A 19,232-nucleotide genomic window follows, 5' to 3' on the forward strand; every position below is an offset into this window, starting at 1 on the left:
AGGGGGGGGGGGGAATTGATATTCCAAGTCAATGGAACATTGTGGGCAAAAGTATAGAAATGAAAAAGTGAGGAATATGTTCAGGAAATAAGAAATAATCTAGTTTGGTATAATTAATCAGTAAGATTTCTTAAAGAACACTCTGCCAAATAGTAAATGGATAAAAGAGACTGGTGTTAGGATAGAGCACAAGAGACTAGAGTCAGGGAGGCCAGCTAAAAAGTTGTCAAAATAATACAGATAGGAGATGAAAAGGTGCAACTAGGTGGAACAGTGGATCAAGAGCTGGGACTGAAAACAGGAAGACTCATCTTCTTGAGTTCAAATCTGTTCTCAGACATTTACTAGCCATGGGATCCTGGGCAAGTCACAACCCTATTTGCCTCAGTTTCTTATTTATAAAATGAGCAGGAGAGGGAAATGGTAAATTGTCCCAGTATCTTAGTCAAGAAAATCTCAAATGAGGTCACAAAGGCATAACTGAGAAACAACTGAAATGCAACAAAGGAGATGAAGAGTATTTGGACTAAAGTGATAGAAGTGGAAATATAAAAAAAGGTAATGAATAAGATCTATGGGATTTTTTTTTTATAAAAATGTCAGCACTTTGTGACTACCTATGGAAAAAAAGATATAAGCAAGAGAAATTTAAATCAAAAAGACTGGAAAACATGGTGGTTTCATTGACTAGAAAGATGAAAAGTTAAAAGTGGAAGCTAATTTTGGGGTGGAGAAATGAATAATTAGTTCTGATTATGAAGTTAGAGGTGATCCCAGGACATACAATTCTTGTAGGTAGTTAGAGATCAAGGACCAGAACTCCTGATCATTAGTCTTTAATCAGTATTTCCTCTAGATTATAATCAAGAATTATTTAAATCAGCTTAAATAACTTTGTGAATATTATCACAAATCAGAATCAAAGAGATGTAAAGGACCTTGGATGCCATTGAGTCCAATCCATATCTGAGTCATGTTTGATGATCTCCAGAGAGGGGAAACTCTGTTTCTCAGGACATCTCATTTCTCTTTGGAAGTGCTTTCCCAGTTGGAAAACTTTGCCTTATATCAAGCCCAGGGCTAACTATAACATCCATACACTTTTGCTTGTTTTTGTCTGCTAGGGCCAAAATTCTTACCTCACTCCTTGTCTTTTTCTAACATTCCTATCTTCCTTCATTAACCTCCATCCAACCCATTATTTTGTCACTGGGTAAATGGTTTTTATAATTTTCAGGTATATCTCCCTTTTTTATACCATATTACTATGTGTGCCTATTCTGTAATTCCTACCAAAAAAAATTGTGAGGAAAATAAGATTCAAGCCTTAAAGCCCATATAAATAACAAAAACATTTATTGAACATTTACTATGTATTAATCACCTTTCAATGATTTCAACTGATCCTCACAAACTTAGAAGATAGGTACTATTGTTATTGCTGTTGAGTTATTTCAGTCGTATCTAGCTCTATGTGATACCATTTTGTATTTTCTTGACAAGATGTGGTGTGGTTTGCCATTTCCTTCTCCAGTTTCATTTATAGATGAGAAACTCACATAAATAGAAATTAAGTGAATAGCCCAGGGTCACACAGTGAGTATCTGAAGTCAGATTTGAAGACAGGTCTTTCTGACTCTACGCTCAGCACTCTCTCCCACGGTGCCACCTAGCTGCACTTTACATGATGGTAATAGCTCACATTTACAAAGCACTTTCAGGTTTACAAAGCAAAGGCTTTGTGTACATGATCTGATTTGATCCTTATAATAACCCTGTGAAGTAGACACTATTATTATCCTCATATTTCAGGTGAGAAAACTCAAGATCAAAAAGTTAAATGATAACCCCATTGCCTTGCAAAAACCTAAAAAAAAGTTAAATGATATATCCATCATTTAAAGGTCTGAAAGAGGATTCAAATCCATTTCTTTATGTCTCCAAATTCAAAGTTCTATCCATTAAACTACACTGCCCTTTGATACTAGAAAGGAGACTGGCCTCATAGACTGAAGATCTGGGTATGAATCCTGTCTATCAGTTTATTACCCTTGAGTAAGTTATAGAATATTCTGAGTCTTATCTTTCTCATCTTAAAAAAATAGGTAGTAAGACAAATAGTGTTCATTTTATAAAATTATTATGAAGATCAATGAGATAATATATATATATATATATAGCATTTTCAAAACATGGCATCATATTAATATTAGCTATTATTGTTTTAAAAAGAATTTAGGTAAAGTTTTTTATAAACATTAAAAGAGGATATAAATTTTAAGCATTATAATTATTGTTAGGAAGTTCTGATAGCTGGGCAATTCAAGGATCACTTTAAGAGATTAAGTTTCATAGCAATACTATTTTAAGAACCACTTTGATCAACAGTCATTTTGGCTATTATAAATACACAAATTAAAAATAAAGAACATATAAAGATGCAAGCCACATCCAGAGAAAGGACTGATAAATATAAGCATATATAAAATAATTTTACAGACATATATATATGTCTATATATATGTATACATACCTAATTAAGTCTAATGTAACCATCTCTAGGACAGTGGGGGAGAGGGAAGGAAAAAAGGAACAAAAAAATAAATTTATATGATAATTTTGTATATTTGGAGAAAAAAAGCAAGTTGTGCAAGGTCTATTTGCAGAGGAGGGAGAAAGAGAGAGACAGAGAGACAAAAACAGAGACAGAGACAGACAGACAGAATGGGGGTGGGGGTAGAACTCTCTTGCCTCTATCTTGCCTCACTCCATTTTCAATCTAGTCTAGTTTTCCTGTCCTTCATCAATTTGACAATCCCCTCTCAGAAATTCACCATGTAGATGTTGGACTTAGTAAAGATACTTGATTGGTTTAGCGCAATGCAGTTCAGAAAGCCTGAACTTGAGAGATCCTTCATTCTCAGCCTCCTTGGCAGCTGGGACTACAGGTGCATGCCACAATAACTTGGCTAAGGTGATTGTGGCATATGATGATTTGGGTTCAAATCAGAGCTCCATCCACTTGATACTTCACCTTGGTCTGGTTAATTTACTTCTCAGGGCCTCATGCTTCTCATAAATAAAGGAAATGTGTTAAATTAAATGATCTTTTCTCTAACATCCTGTCCCACATTTTAACCCATATTCTTGACAGCTGAATGATCCAAATCAAATTTAGTCTCTAGCCCAGGGAAGATTCAAGTTAAATTTTCTTCAGATTGAAATATCTGATTACTTTTTATCCTTTTGTTTTGAGGGTCCTTATGTTGCTCCATGGAAACACAAAGACTTCAAGTGTGGCCATCTTAACCCTGAGGTTCAAATAATACAAGCATTTCTTTTGGACTTTTTTCCCTTTCTTTCCCTGAGAGTGCAGCATGAACTGTCTGTGGGGCCTAGTTGCTGAGAATGAAAGCCCGTCTTCTGGGGTATGAGGCACCGGGACCACCTGCAGATAATGTTTATAAATCCAACATTAGGAACTGATTGATCTCACAATGGGACTGTGTAATATAAACATTTCATTATTCTACAAAAGAATATGCACAATACCACCTAAGGCACCTAAGAATAGGTTCTGAGTGGTTGAACATGGAAACCCTACTTACAAATAATAGATATGTGGCCCTTTCAAGCTATGTTAATGTCTGGAGTGACCCACCAAAGAAAAGGAAATTCAAAATTATGGGATCTTTGCAACCCCCTGGGCATAATAAGGTGAATTCAGGGCAGAATGTTGAGCCCTGGATTTCCTGGCTTTGAGGGTTAACCATGTTTTAACACAGGTTTGTAGCTTTGTTCCCCTTTGAGGTTGCTTACTTGGCAGTGTTAATTAAAAAAGGACACACCCAGGAGAATTTTATGAGGTGATAGACTGTAGTTCTAAAGGGAATAAAAATTTGCCAAGTAGGAAGTAAGCAAAAAGTATGTGTGTATGAGTGTGTGTGTGTGTGTGTGTGTGTGTGTGTGTGTGTGTGCCTGTCTGTGTCTGTGTGCTCATATGTTAGGGGAAAGGAAAAATGGTCCACTACTGAGGGAGGGAAAGAAAGAAGCCAACCTTCAGATCATCACCAATAAACCCTCTGGCAAAACTCTACCTGAACTCATCTTAGAACAGCATCTGGATTTAATCTCTTTCAATGGGATCCATCTCATGTAATAAGATCCAATCTATTACCTGTTCATGGAACTCAAGAAACCATGTATACTAGGAAAGTCGATTCAAAAACATGTTTTTCCCCTGACTGTAGCCAAGCAGATATAAAACATCTCTGCTGTGGGCCAACATTGATGCAATTTATTTGGGGGATTGCTATGAGAGAAGATGAAGGTGGAGCCTGGGTGTGAATTGCCCGCTTGCTACTCAAGAGGGCCCTTTGAAACCCCTCCCCAAGTCGGCAGGATAAGGGCTGTTAGCAGGGAACGAATGAAAAACATGTTCAAAAGCAAAGGATTATGTGTTTTATTTAGGCATAAACAAACTTCACACGTTATTTAAATTTATGACCATCCACCCCACTGGGATTGCCTCTGGGAGCATGTATGGGTTAAGATGCTACAAACTTTTTCTATTGTACTATATTGTACCGACTGCAGATGGTTACACATTTACAAACTGGATAATAAACAATTAACAAGGCTTCACCTCATGCTGAAGTAAAAGATTCAGACTTGCTTTTTGAACCAGGAGATGAAGAACACAGCATGCCTTGTCAAAAAACATAATGGTTCCTGGAATACTGGCAGTAGCTATGGTGGATGGCGCCTTGGACCTATGTTTGAATCTCAACTTTGGCATTCACTTCCTGTATCTCTTTTGAATTTACTTTTACATCTCTAATTCTCAGTTTACCCCAAGGTAAAATGGGTGAGTTTAATTAGTTGATTTTTGAGGTCATGTTAATATGAATCTTTTAATTTTTATTTTTTCCTGGTTATAAAGTTGGCAATAATAACAACAATAGTAGATAATAGTTTATATAGTACTTTAAGACTTGCATCTCATTTGAGTCTCACAACTACTTTATAATTAACCCCATTTTAGAGATGAGGGCGCTAAGAATGAGTGAAAGTAGGCGATTGGCTCAGGGTCACAGAGTTTAATGTTTTCATTTTCAAAGAAGACCACAACAACAGGGAGGTGATGCTATGACAAGCATGTGAATTGGATTTTGGTGAGGGGCTGCTGTGCTGTCAACCAGCCTCACTTTCTCCTGCAGAGTCATCTTTGTCCAGTGGCCCAATATGAATCAGGATGACTGGAGATGATCCTGGAATCAGGATTAAGTGGCTTGCCCAAGGTCATACACCTAATATGTGTCAAGTGTCTGAGTCAGGATTAGAATTCAAGTCTTAGGGCAGCTAGGTGGCTCAGTGGATAGAGCACTGGTCCTGGAGTCAGTAGTACCTGAATTCAAATCTGACCTCAGACACTTAATAATTACCTAGCTGTTTGGCCTTGGGCAAGTCACTTAACCCCATTTGCCTTGCAAAAAAACCTAAAAAAAAAATTCAGGTCTTCTAGATTCTTGGTCTAATACATGATCCACTATGTAAAACTGCTTTTCTAATACAGAGGATCACTAGGATATGTTTTGAAAAAAAAGATTTGAAAGAGCTCTAATCTCTTGAGGAGCTATGTAACAGTGGACAAAACCCTGAACTGAAATCAGGAAGTGCCTGAGTTCAAATTTGGCTTTAGATATCTATTAGTTGTATGACCCTTGCAATACTTTAACCTCTGCCTGCTTCAGTGTCTTCATCTGTGAGATTGGAAGAATAAAATTACCTACCTCCTAGGACTGTTGTGAGAATCAAATAAGATATTTGCAAAGTGTTTATAACAAACCTTTAAGAAGTACCATATAAACACAAGTTTAAATAAATTAAAAATCTCCCCAATAAAAAATCCTAATATCACTAAGGAAAGCATCACACTTGATGAAAAAAAATCCATCTAATTCAGTGAAAAAATATGAGGTGAAAGTGATTAGTAAATACTCTCTGAATTGTGTGTATAATACATACATAAAATACATATATGTATAAATCATGAACGTTCTTGGAATGTTTAAAGATATCCATGAATCTTAATGTTTTTTCACATATTTAAATAATAGTTTAAAATATTTTACTTTTAATTCTGTTAATATTTGATTCTCTAACACTTGTTCTGAGCTCAGTTGACATTATATTAGATAGCTGATGTCAGAATCTGCGGGGCACGGCTTCAAGTCTTGCTTCTGAATAACTGTGTGAGAATTCAGGAAATTGTTGAACTCAGACTACAAGATGAAATTCTTCACTGGGAATGATCTACATTAAAAAAAGTCAAGCCTTTGTAAAGTTGGTCCAAGTATTTATTAAATATTTACTATTTACCACGTACTGCATTAAATTAGCACTTGCAATACAAAAAAAGACAAAAACAGTCCTTGCCCTCAAGTTTATATTCTAAGAAGGAAGAAACCAGGTAAATAACTAGGTACACATAAAATAAATGTGGGTTCAACTGATGTTGGGAGCCAGGGTCTCTAAGCTGCTTGACACAGTCATGGCAAGAAGACTCAAAGCAGCCACACCGCCTGATGAAACAACATTTCCTTCTTCAACATATATAGGGATTCCATGTATACCAATATTTGTAGGATTAATATTGATTGCAAAACTTACTCATCCTAATGGTGGAATGACTATAAAGGAAGGATACCAAGGAAATTCCTTGAATAAAACAGATTGTAAACTCTGTCCAAATTTAACAGGATTGCCCCCCCCCACCCCAATGCATACAAAAGGTTTGAACATTATGAAATCTTTGGAAAATACAGCACTGGGAATTCCAGGGAGATGTCAGAATATATACAGGGGAAACAGATACAAAAAGGGTTAGATAGAATTCCTGGGAAATCATCAATTTTGCCCCCCCCTTATCATACACAGGAATATATGATAAAGATGGTGAAAGAATAGTTAATATAGGTGACCGATATGTGAACTCTAACAGCCTTAGTTTATTGGGAAAGAATAAAAAAATCATAGAAACCATGGTGTCTACCAACAAGGGCTCAAAGAAAATTTGGTTACTGAAGGAGTCAACGGATGGGTGGACAAACACAACTGCCCTCACTATAGGTTGTCAAGGGAGCGTATCAAAAAACATTACATATGCGGCACAAAAACATAAAAGCATTCCATTAAACGAATTATATCAAAGATTATTATCAAGAAAGTTCTGCTTAATTAATAACTTTACTATGCAGCAACAAACTAACAAACAGGTTGAGGTCATCACAGTCTGAGCAGGGACAAAAAATTAACTACATGATTGATAATTAAACTTGTAACCACATGAAATACATGATTAAACTTGTAACCACATGAACTGAACTATATGATTGATAATGAAAATTGTAAACTTTTGTAACCAAGGAAATGATCTTAGCTTGCTTGCTTGATGCTTATATGATTCTGAGACTATAAAAATAAATCTGAGCAGCTGACAGTCAACCTGCTTCTGCCTTCAAACCCCTGTGTTGACTCAATTCCTTTCACCGACTCTATCCCTCCTGTCAGGTTCCAAGGACCCCACAGAGGCCGGACCCCTGTGAAATGAGGTGAGGAAGGCATGAATATTGGAATCATTTAGGTAAAGCAGTAAATAGAGTATTGGATCTAGAGTCAGGAAGACCCAAATTGAAATTCAGCCTCAGACTACTTGAGTGAATGTGGGTTCAATTTTATCATCTGTGAAATGGGAATAATGATGCTACTTTTCTTGGTTGTTGTGAGGATCAAATGAGACTGTATTTGTAAAACAAAAAAAGGGGGTGGATTTAACACAGTGTCTCGCACATAGTAGGCCCTTAATGACTATTCCCTACCCTCTTCCTTCCCCTAATGGCTGTGGAGATAGGAAAAGGCTTCATGCAGAACATACAATTTGAGTTGTCTTGAAAGAAGTCAGAAGAGCAGAGATGAGTAACTAAAGTATCCTAGTAAGGGGGGATAGTCAATGCTTTAGGAAGAAAATTACTTTGGCAGCTAAATGGGCCATGGACTGGAAGAGGAATAGCGTTGAGTTAGGGAGGTCAATTAGAAGGCTACTACAATAATTGTCATGAGAGATGTTGAAAGAATAGCATGGTTTGTTGATGAAAGGAGATAATGGGGCATAGAACAGAGATATTGGGGAGACAAAAATGATAAGATTTGGCAATGGATTAGATATTTAAGTTGAGTGACAGTGGGAGATTGAGAACAATCTCAGATACTCTTAATAGGAATAACAAAGTTAACAAGAGGAAGAATTGGGGGGCAGGGAGAGACAATAATTAGTTCTCTCTGAAATAACCCATGAGATATTCAGTTCTAAATAAGAAGTAAGAGAGGACAGACAGTTGGTTATTCAAGACTGGAGCTGAGGAAAGAAAAAAAAGGATCTGATATAAAAGTCTGGAACTCATGTACATAGAGATTCTAGTTGAACCCATGGAGGCCAATGAGCTCACCAAATGAAATAATACAAAAGGAAAGGAATATTTTATCTTAGTGAGTCTTATGGACACTGGAATTTTTTTATGTTGAAATCTGAGAACTACAAGTCTTGAGAGATAAATTCATTCATTCAGATACCAATTCAACAGTCTAAACATGAGTGCCTAAAATATGGGAATTATAAAGAAGTATAGCAAAAGACCCCTGCCCTCTAGGACTTTCAACCTACTCAAAACATGCATACAATTGTTAAAATGATGCTAAAACTAAACAACTGAGTTCTAGTTATGTATGGTATAAAACTCTCTCATTTGGCATAGAACTCTCTCCTCATTGGTGGAGATCAAAGCCCATGACTCAGGCCTGGTTGAGGAGTCAGATGGAATTTGAGAAGGGAAGTAAGGGAAGCTCTATTGTCACTTGAATGTCTAGGGGCTTTTCATTTTGGGGGGAAACTACCACTAATATGGTCACTTCCGATTTCTAGCTTCAAGAGAGAAAGTAGGGGAATGTCAACCCCTCTTTGGGTTGATAGGGAAACTAAGAGTCTGGGAAGAAGTCAACATGAGAGGAATTAACTGTCTCCAGCATGTCCCTTTTCCCAGTTTGCTATAGTAGGGATTTGGAGAAATTTCCACTTGGGTGAGATCTAGGTCTCTCTCTCTGGGTTGATCTGAGTATCTCACTCCCATTCAGAGAGCTCCTTTCATCTATTTTGTCTGATATATATTCTCCTAAATAAACTTCCTCTAATTTTTTGTTTTGCACCTGCTAGGGAAGTTTTCACATGCTTGGAAGTAGATATGCCTCTAACTCACCAATGAATTTGAGTCTTATTGGTTACCCTCCACCTGGTTTAGTCCATCTGCCAAGATGATCTGATAGGGAAAAGATAAAGGCATAATATCTCTGACAAAATTGGGTATAATTCTACAAGGAAAAAACTGATCTTCTGTGAAATACAGGGCCTCCAAGAATTCCTGATGAAAAGACCATAACAGAGTAGAATATTTTTTAATATTAACACCAAGATCAAGAGTACTACAGAAGGTGTAAAATATATATTATGTGTGTGTGTGTGTGTGTGTGTGTGTGTGTGTGTGTGTGTGTGTATATGGGTGTGGGTATGTGGGTGTGGGTGTATGTGGGAGCAAAGAGTGGGGAAAGCTATTGAGGTGTTTTGATATAAAAAAGTAAAATGTAGTTTACATTTTTTTCCCATAAAATAGGAGACAAAGTCTTTACTTGAAAAAGGGTGGGTTAAAGTCCTCATTATGTGATAGAACACTGGATTTAGAGTGATGAAATAATCGCTCTATTTTCCCTAAGCTCTAATTGAAATTTAGCTTTTTCTTCAATTACTTAAAAAAAATTCTGAGAAAAGTTCCAAAATGCCAATGTCTTTAAGGTTATAGAGAGAATTAGATAAGATAGTTAGTGGATTTCTGGGGTGGTGATTTTCAATTTTATGGTCTTAGCAGACACATAAAGGGGAATATACTGGAGAGGAAAGGGAGAGAAAGGAATTCTATCTCATAAAATAGATTCATGGAATGACATCTAAAATCATGGAGGAAGGTGAATGGGGATTTGGCATCCCCTGAGCCTCGCTCTCATCTGAATCAGGAAAAAAAAAGTTGAACACATGTATCAAATGCCCAAATAAAGAGTTTGTTGAGGGAATATATTGTACTCAACAGGGAAATAGGTAAGGAAAGAAAGGGTGAAGAGTGAAGTTTCAGAGTGAGAGAGGAAGGGTAGGTGAATGAGTAGGTACAGGCAAAACAAGCTAACATCAAAAGGTGAAATGTGAAGGGGAAGTTTTAAAGGAAAGTGAAAGAATAAAGCTCATAATTGGTGACAGAGCAGAGGGGATAGAAGATAACATAGCAGAAATAGTCAGCGGCAATTGTAGGTTATTAACATTTTGTAAATACCTTCTACTTCCCTATAAAGAAAGAAATGAGGGACAGAGAAATGAAATAGCACAAGAGAACTGCATGGAAGGAAATATAAATTAATAATCATCACTGTGAATAACAATGGGACAAAAGGAGGTAGATTGCAAAATGGATTAGAAAGCAGAATCCAAATATATGTTTTTTTACAAGAAAAAAACTTGAAAAATAAAATTAAAAAATTAAAAATCAATTAAAAAACAAGGGATGTGAAAATTTAGGAACAAAAAGATATGGGAATTTGTTTTGTGTTTAACATAGTGTATGGCACATGGCAGATAATTAGAAAATATTTACTGATTTGACTTGACCTTATTTATTTGTTATATCAGTTTTATTTTCTTTTTTTCTCAATTTGGGTGGGAAAGAAGAAGCCAGAAATAGAGAGAGAGAGAGAGAGGGAGAGGGGGGGAGGGGGAGAGAGGGAGAGAGGGAGAGAGGGAGGGAGGAAGGAAGGAAGGAAGGAAGGAAGGAAGGAAGGAAGGAAGGAAGGAAGGAAGGAAGGAAGGAAGGACGCAAGGAAGGAAGGAAGGAAGGAAGGAAGGAAGGAAAGAGGGAGGGAGGGAAGGAAACAAATGAAAAAATGAACAAAAGGAAGAAAGCAACTAAGCAAGAAAAACAAATTATGGATGGAGGGAAGGAGGAAAATGTCATCACTGAAATATGTTTTTGAAATACACAGAGATGAACATAAAATATACAGAGAATCACAAATGTGCAGTACAGCTTTGAAAGTAATATCTTAAATTTATATACAACATGAGAAAAGCCAATAGTAGAGATTAGGATTTCATGTACAAACTTCTCTATTCTATTGTGACTATGAAAGTGTTTATTTTAGTTAGTTTTGTAAAATCAGAATTTTTTAAATGGGGAAAAATAAGAAATAGGAACAGAAGTTAAAAGGGCATAGGAATCAGGAGCACAAGTAGAAATTAATTTTGGTGGGGAAAAGATCTACTTCCTCTGACACTAGAGAAAAGTCTAAGAAAGTGAGGAGAGGCATTGGCGGGATCTGAGGTATAAAAGTAGAGAGAAGATGGTACTCTCTTCATGCATTGTCTCCATTTTCTCAGTAAAATGGAAGATGAAGTCTTTATCTGAGAGGGAGGAAGAGAGGTCAAAGTCATCATTATGTGATAGAAAAGAGCTCTGGATTTAAAGTTAGGAAGTTATCTTTCTATTTTCCCTAAGCTCTAACTGAAATTTAATATTTTCTTCAATTACTTACATTCTAGGAATAATACATTGATTTCATCAGCCTGACAAAAGGACCAGTGAGAAACACACATAAAAAGTTAAGAATCCCTATAGTCTAAAAAGAAACAATTTGTTTACTATTTTGTGGATATGAATCTAATGCTCCTACTCTTCCTACCTCTTTTTATCCCTGACTCTGATTATATGACTGGCCCATTTTCCTTCCTAGTCCTCTATGTTGATTCTTCTGAAGTAATAGAATTACATAATTTATGAACATGTTCTATCACTACGAGAATCTTCATATTAAGCATTTTTAGAAGACAGAGGAAACAGGACATCTAGTGGGTCCATACCTTTAGCTATTCTTAGCTATTCTTGCTAACTAGACCCTAAACTTAAGTCTTTTTTTTTTTTAGGTTTTTGCAAGGCAAACGGGGTTAAGTGGCTTGCCCAAGGCCACACAGCTAGGTAATTATTAAGTGTCTGAGACTGGATTTGAACCCAGGTACTCCTGACTCCAGGGCTGGTGCTTTATCCACTACGCCACCTAGCTGCCCCTAGACCCTAAACTTAGCTGTTTTTTAACCTACTGAAAGAATATAAGCACTTTCCAAATGACAACTGCCCTGCCCTGAATGTGTCCCTTGATCTTTTCATTCTCCCTGAACACCAAAATCTATTCATCATCCAGTCTTAGGAAAACTACTGTATGTCAAAAGACAGAATTACAGCAGGTAAGCTTTTTGAGAGTAGGGGCTATTTAATTTTTTGGCTTTGAATTCCCATCTCTTAGTACAGTGACTGGCACATATGCATTTAATTAATGCTTGATTAAATAATTAAAGAAATTTAACTAAATGTTTCATTAAAAAGATCAAAATTGACTCTGAAGCAGAGGTCCTAGGTTCAAATGCACCTGTAATGTTTACTGTGTGTGTGTGAGGATGTCACATCTTCTCTGGCCTTCAGTTTCCTCTACTGTAAAAATGGAGGAAGGGGGCTGGTGATTAGATTCCCCTTTAAGGTCCCTTCCAGCTCTTATTTTGTGATCTCTGACATACATTGCATTGCGCAAATATAAAGCTTATATATGGCATATATGTAAAGCCTATATCTAGTTCTCCAATAAAGACAATGTTGTCATTTTGCAAATCAAGGCAAATGTTTCCCACCCTCAGACTTGGGGGAAAAAGTCCTCCACTCTCCACCGAGAAAATGATCAGAAACAGTGCATAAGTAGCAGGACAGACTTGAGTTAAAGACTTTTGTATGTAGCTGCGATATTATTTTCCAAGTACCTAGGGTGCAGTCCATTCATTCATATACCTTCCCCTGAAGCTTTCATTATGAGCAAAAAAAGTCTTATCTTAAAATAAACACACACACACAAAATGAAATGAATGAATGAGCTAATTGATTTTTAAGTGCTTGTCAGGTATACAGTTTTAGGTTCTATCCCTGGAACACTTACCGAGCTATGGAAATGGTTAGTACAAAGGTTAGGTTCCTCAGGATTCATGGGGAGGGAATAGCCTAGCTGCATTTATCCCTAACAGCTCCACTTTTGCAACCCTGGCTGCTCCTCCTCCTGCTGTTGCTGCTGCTACTACTCCTTCTAAAGTATGTTATAGAATTACTCAAACAGGTTATGTAGTAACTGGGATAACATCTAGGTGGATTTGACCCGAGGGGATCCCTTCCTTCAGAGTCAGAGATGTTTGACTGTATCTGCATGAAAAGAGTCTCAAGGACCCTCCTTACAAAACAGAGAGACACACAAGGTGATTGTAAGGTGGGGCCAAGGATGAGGTTGGGGAAACCCCTCAAAGGCCTATCTGGAAAGAAATTGGTTTTAACGATTTGGGGACCAGAATTTCTTTGGCAGAAAACAACTCCTAATAAATAATCCTCAGGAATTTACTTGAGAAGATGGGAAGAGATCAGGGATCCCTTTGGAGAAAATCAGCTTCATTCAGGGTCATTGCTAGTGGGGTGGGCCATCTTTGGGATGTGAGCAGTAGCAGCATTCATATCCAGGTTCTTGATCTCAGGTGTGACCTGTACTGCATCTAATAAGCCATTGTTATTAAGCAGGCTGGGACCAGAAGTGGCCTGCTTAGTGAGTGAGTAGTGTGTCTATGTGAGTTATTTCTCTCTATTGCTCTCTCTGTGTCTCTGCGTGTGAGAAGCAGAGATAGAGAACATAACAGAGACAAAGAAATCCAGCTGCAAACATACTATATAAATAAATGCTTTAATAATCTGAAAATGTTTGCAGTCTTTATTTTTTAAAACATCTGCTATTGCATTAGTCATGCATTTCTTCCAATAATAATTAGTAAGTACATTCATGTACATCACTCAGAACATGCTCTTGTGATTTTGGCAGATTCCAGTGAGGCTATCCCTCAAGACTCATTAAGAACCATGTCCTTGTCTTTTGGGGGGGGTGGAAAGGAGAGAAGGAAAAAGAAGCCAGAAAAGTTGTGAGTATGCATGACCAAGTTGCAATGAGAACTTTAATTAAGCATGAAAAATGATAAATTATGCTGTATAAGAATATTTACAGATTGGAAAGGCAAACTGAGATTATCTGGTCCTTCCCTCTGTCTTTAGATAGAACCTTAGGAAAAGCATAATTCTAGAAAATTCTAAAAAATGTAGAAAAATTTTACCACCTTCCCTAGTAACTTATTCTTTTAATCTCAATACATTCTACCTTATAACTAGTATTTACTTAATTAGACCTTAGAGACAAGTAATTTTTTTTCATTTTTTTTTACATTCTCTCCAACATTTGACATGCTTCTCTTCTATCATTTTAGCCAATCTGGTAGATGTGAAGTGAAATCTCAAGGTTGCTTTAATCTACATTTCTTTAATCAGTGATGACTTAGAGCATTTTTATATGATTATAAATTGTTTTGATTTCTTTATTGGAAAACTTTTTGTTAATATCCTTTGATCATTTATCAACTGGGGGGGGAAGATTTGTATTCTTATATATTTGACAATGTTCTTTATCTTAGCTATGAGTTCTTTATCTGGAAAATTTTCCTCAATTTTATGCTTTCCTTCTAATCTAGTCTATATTTGTTTTATTTATACTAAACATTTTTAATTCCCTGTAATTAAAATTTTTCATTTTACCTAATTTTCTTTTCTATTGCCTGTTTATTCATAAATTATTCTCTTATCTCTAAGTCTGATAAGTAATGTGTTTCATGTTCTAATTTTCTTGTAAAACCTTTTCATCTAATTTATGCATACATTTTGACTTATCTTGGTAAATGGTGTGAAATATTGGTCCATGCCCAATTTCAGCTATACTGTTTTACCTTTTACAGATATGGAAACAGGTTCAGAAGCATGGTGAAGTGTGCCCAAGATCATTCAAATATTTAGTAGTGGAATGAGGAAGGCAGCTAGGTGGTGCAGAGGATAGAGCATTGGCCTTGGAGTCAGGAGGTTGGGAGTTTGAATCCATTCAGACACTTGTCATGTACTAGCTGTGTGACCTTGAGAAAATCACTTGACCCTAATTGCCTCACATCCAGGGTTATCTCCAGTTGTCCTGATACATATCTGGACAATGGACCCAGATGACTCTGGAGGATAAAGTGAAGCTAGTGAATTACACAGCACCCCCTCACTCAAATTCAATTCATGTGTTTCTCATGTCATCACCTCCCCTAATGTCATGGTCTTCTTTGAGAATAAAGGACAAACATCAGTGGGATGAGGATTACAACTCAAAGCATCTGATTGCAAATAGAGCAATCTTGCCATACTCCACTGCCTAACAGAGTTGTTGTGAAAAAAGTATATATCTGGCTCTATATTGTCATATAGTAGGAATTCAATAACTGTTTGTTGGATTGAATTTCCTCTGGATGAAAGTTTCACTGTCTGTGTATAATTCTTGACACCTCTGTCCAGGTATCCAATTTATTCTACTTTGGCCATGAGCCTAACTAAAAGCATTATGAATTCTCCCCTTTAGTTTGGGTTGAACTTCCCTAATTTTATTTAATTCCATTCCTTTCAGTTGACTTCAGATTAGGCTAAACAAATGCTATTCAATTCATTTCTTTTATTTTTTTAGGAGGAAGTGAGGATTCATTAATTTGAAAGAATAGAATAGAATAGAATAGAATAGAATAGAATAGAATAGAATAGAATAGAATAGAATAGAATAGGAGGGATTTTTTTCCTAGGTTTGGTCCAATTTTTTCCAGTAATATCCATGTTTTTGAAATCCCATTTGTGGTTTTCTTGGCAATGATACTTTTTTGAACTTTTTTTGAATTTTACAATTTTTCCCCCAATCTCTCTTCCCTCCCCCCCACCCCTACAGAAGGTAATCTGATAGTCTTTACATTGTTCCCATGCTACACGTTGATCAAAATTGAATGTGTTGAGAGAGAAATCATATCCTTAAGGAAAACATAAAATATAAAAGATAGCAAAATTACAAAATAAGATAATTTTTTGAAAAATTAAAGGTAATAGTCTTTGGTCTTTGTTTAAACTCCACAATTCATCCTTTGAATATAGACGGTATTCTCTATTGCAGATATCCCAAAAATTGTCCCTGATTGTTGCACTGATGAAATGAGCAAGTCCATTTAGGTTGATCATCAACTGTATGTTGCTGTTAGAGTGTACAATGTTCTGGTTCTGCTCATCTCACTCAGAATCAGTTCATGCAAATCCTTCCAGGATTCTCTGAATTCCCACCCCTCCTGGTTTCTAATAGAACAATAGTATTCCATAATGTACATATACCACAATTTGTTCAGCCATTACCCAATTGATGGACATTCAATGGATTTCTAATTCTTTGCTACCACAAACAGAGCTGCTATGAATATTTTTGTACAAGTGATGTTTTTACCCTTTTTCATGATCTCTTCAAGGTATAGATTCAGTAATGGTATTGCTGGATCAAAAGGTATGCATATTTTTATTGCCCTTTGGGTATAATTTCAAGTTGCTCTCCAGAAAAGTTGGATCAGTTAAAGCTCCATTAACAATGTATGATGTCCCAGATTTCTCACATCCCTTCCAACATTGATCATAGTCCTTTCTGGACATATTGGCCAGTCTGAGAGGTGTGAGGTGGTACTTCAGAGATGCTTTAATTTGCATTTCTCTAATCAGTAAAGATTTAGAGCAATATTTCATATGACAATGGATCACTTTGATTTCCTCATCTGTAAATTGTCTCTGCATATTCTCATACCATTTGTCAATTAGGAATGGCTTTTTTTTTTATAAATTTGACTCAGTTCTCTATATGTTTTAGAAATGAGTCCTTTGTCAGAAATATTTGTTGTAAAAATTGTTTCCCAATTTACTGCATTTCTTTTGATCTTGGTTACAGTGGTTATGTTTATCTTGGCAAAGATACTTGGAAAGATACTGGTTTGCCATTTCCTTCTCCAACTTCTTTTATGGATGAGGAAACTAAGGCAAAGGTAAGTAACTTGCTCAAGGTCACACAATTATTTAGTGTCCAAGGCTAGATTTGAATTCATGGAGAGTCTTCTTGACTTTAGGTCTAGCACTCTATCCCTTTTGCCACCTACTTGCCCTTTAGGGTTAGAAACAATGTTTTCAATAAGTTAATTTTTTCATTTCAGTTCAGTTCAACTCCAAATCTGGAAGGTTTGTGCCTATTGAGCCTTGTTTCTTTTCACTGACTGTGACCTTCTGGCAATTCACAGAATCTTTTCTGAGCATTATTTTCTAGTGACTGAAATTATGTTTCCTTTATCTCTGACTTGCTTTCTGATGTGTTTCACTAGCTATTATTTGATCTTCTGTTCTTCCAAGTATGATCCACATAGAATATCTATTGGAGAAGACTAAAAGGCACTTCCTACTTACCAATAAGTATCACAAAGTCTCTAAACTGGAAGTGGAGGTCATTGAGTCTTAATACCTGACCCCAACAGAAACCCATCCCTTCTATAAAAGTTGGATTACAGGGACCATCCCGTCTTTGCTTGAAGATCTCAAGTATTGGGTAACCATATAGCTACTAAGGTAATCCATTCAAATTTTGGAAAACTCTTGTTATTAGAAAGATTCTCCTTATATCAAGTCAGAAATCTGCTTCTTCATAACTTCCACCCACTGCTTCTGGTTTTGCCCTCTGGAACCAAATAGAACAAGGTTAATCTCTTTTGCACATGACAGCTCTTCAGACATTCCAAGTGAACAGCATTCATGTCCTCCCTAAGCTTTTTCTTTAGTCACAAAATTCCTAGGTTCCAGTGCTTTTCTTATGCCCATTCATTCTCTGTCCTTCCTTGCCATGTGCTTGTGTATGTGCTACAGTTTGCTAATGTCCTTTCTAAAATATAAAATCATTGGATTTAGAGATGAAGGAAATCTTAGCTATCACAATCCAAACTCCTCATTTTCTAGATGAGAAAACTGGGACCTAGAGAAGTCAGACTTCAAATACAATTCATTTAACACTAGGTTCAGAGCTCTTCCCATCATGCCATATTGTCTCTTCTTTCTTGTATCTATATGTATACAAACATATGTTGATATATATTACAAAGATCAAATAAGATAAAATATAAACTGCATTGCAAACCTTAAAGCACAATATAAATTTAACTATTATTTTTATTATACATATAGTCTATACATGTTTGTTCTTGCATACATGTGTATATATATATATATATATATATATATATTCATGAACATAAATACAGACAAATACATCAAGGGAGGCCAAGGTCATTGCAATAGGCATCCATCATTCTTGGTTGAATATACATAATTTCAAACTTATGGTAGCACAAACTAAGATCTTGACCTTTAGGAATTTTCCAGTTTGGCTATATAGTGTGAGAAGTGATCTGACTTAATAACAATGCATGATGCCAAAACCTAGGTTTACTAGACTGAATAATTAATTAACACCTAAACACAAAGAGAAAAGATTATCTAAGAATGGTTAGTATAGAGTCATGCGATATCCAGGTAAGGAATTTGCACAAAGTAGTAGAACAAGACTATGGCTGATCACATGAAATAGAATTAATTATTCTGAAAATGTCACAAGAACTGTGTAACACACTTTGTAACTCATAATAAGTCAAAATAGTTTCTAGTCTAAGCCAAAATGAAAGTTTGGGCACCAAAAAAATGGAGTTTTTAGAAACAACCTTCCCTTGATAATATCTAGTATCAGTAGGATAATTACTTCAGTGTCTGTGATGGGCTGATTTGCTTGGCTATGACTCTGTGCTAATGAGACTATGTGTGTGAGAATTGTCCTTAACAGATTAGAGGAGTTCTCTTACATTTTTCTCCTTCATGACCACACTCAGAATCTTGAAGAGCAGTTATCTCTTTGTATAAATGACTCTCTTTGAAGACATTGTAAAACATTCTCTATGAAGACAAGGGCTCAGTTGTTTTTTCTTCTTTCCCTTGTGCCTAGAACAAGTCTTTACACATAGTAGATGATTAATAAAATTTTGTGGAATTGAATAGAATCATCATCAACAAATGGATTGAAGTGCCTTCCTACCTATGATCCTGCACACA

At 36.1% G+C, this 19,232-nt stretch overlaps 1 long non-coding RNA gene across 3 annotated transcripts in view; it reads left to right on the forward strand.

Annotated features, from left to right (window-relative positions):
- Positions 1–7,521: 7,521 nt before the first annotated feature.
- The window catches only part of LOC141496866 (uncharacterized), a 63,973-nt gene continuing 52,262 nt past the window's right edge, over positions 7,522–19,232 (forward strand). For 2 of the 3 annotated variants that reach the window (XR_012471186.1, XR_012471184.1), the window contains exons 1-2: positions 7,522–7,613; positions 17,041–17,134. This is a non-coding gene — a long non-coding RNA (uncharacterized LOC141496866). The remainder of the gene's footprint in view (positions 7,614–17,040; positions 17,135–19,232) is intronic. The other variant, XR_012471185.1, reaches the window with a different exon arrangement.

Source organism: Macrotis lagotis, chromosome X (assembly GCF_037893015.1).
Source record: "Macrotis lagotis isolate mMagLag1 chromosome X, bilby.v1.9.chrom.fasta, whole genome shotgun sequence".
Taxonomy (NCBI): Eukaryota; Metazoa; Chordata; class Mammalia; order Peramelemorphia; family Peramelidae; genus Macrotis; species Macrotis lagotis.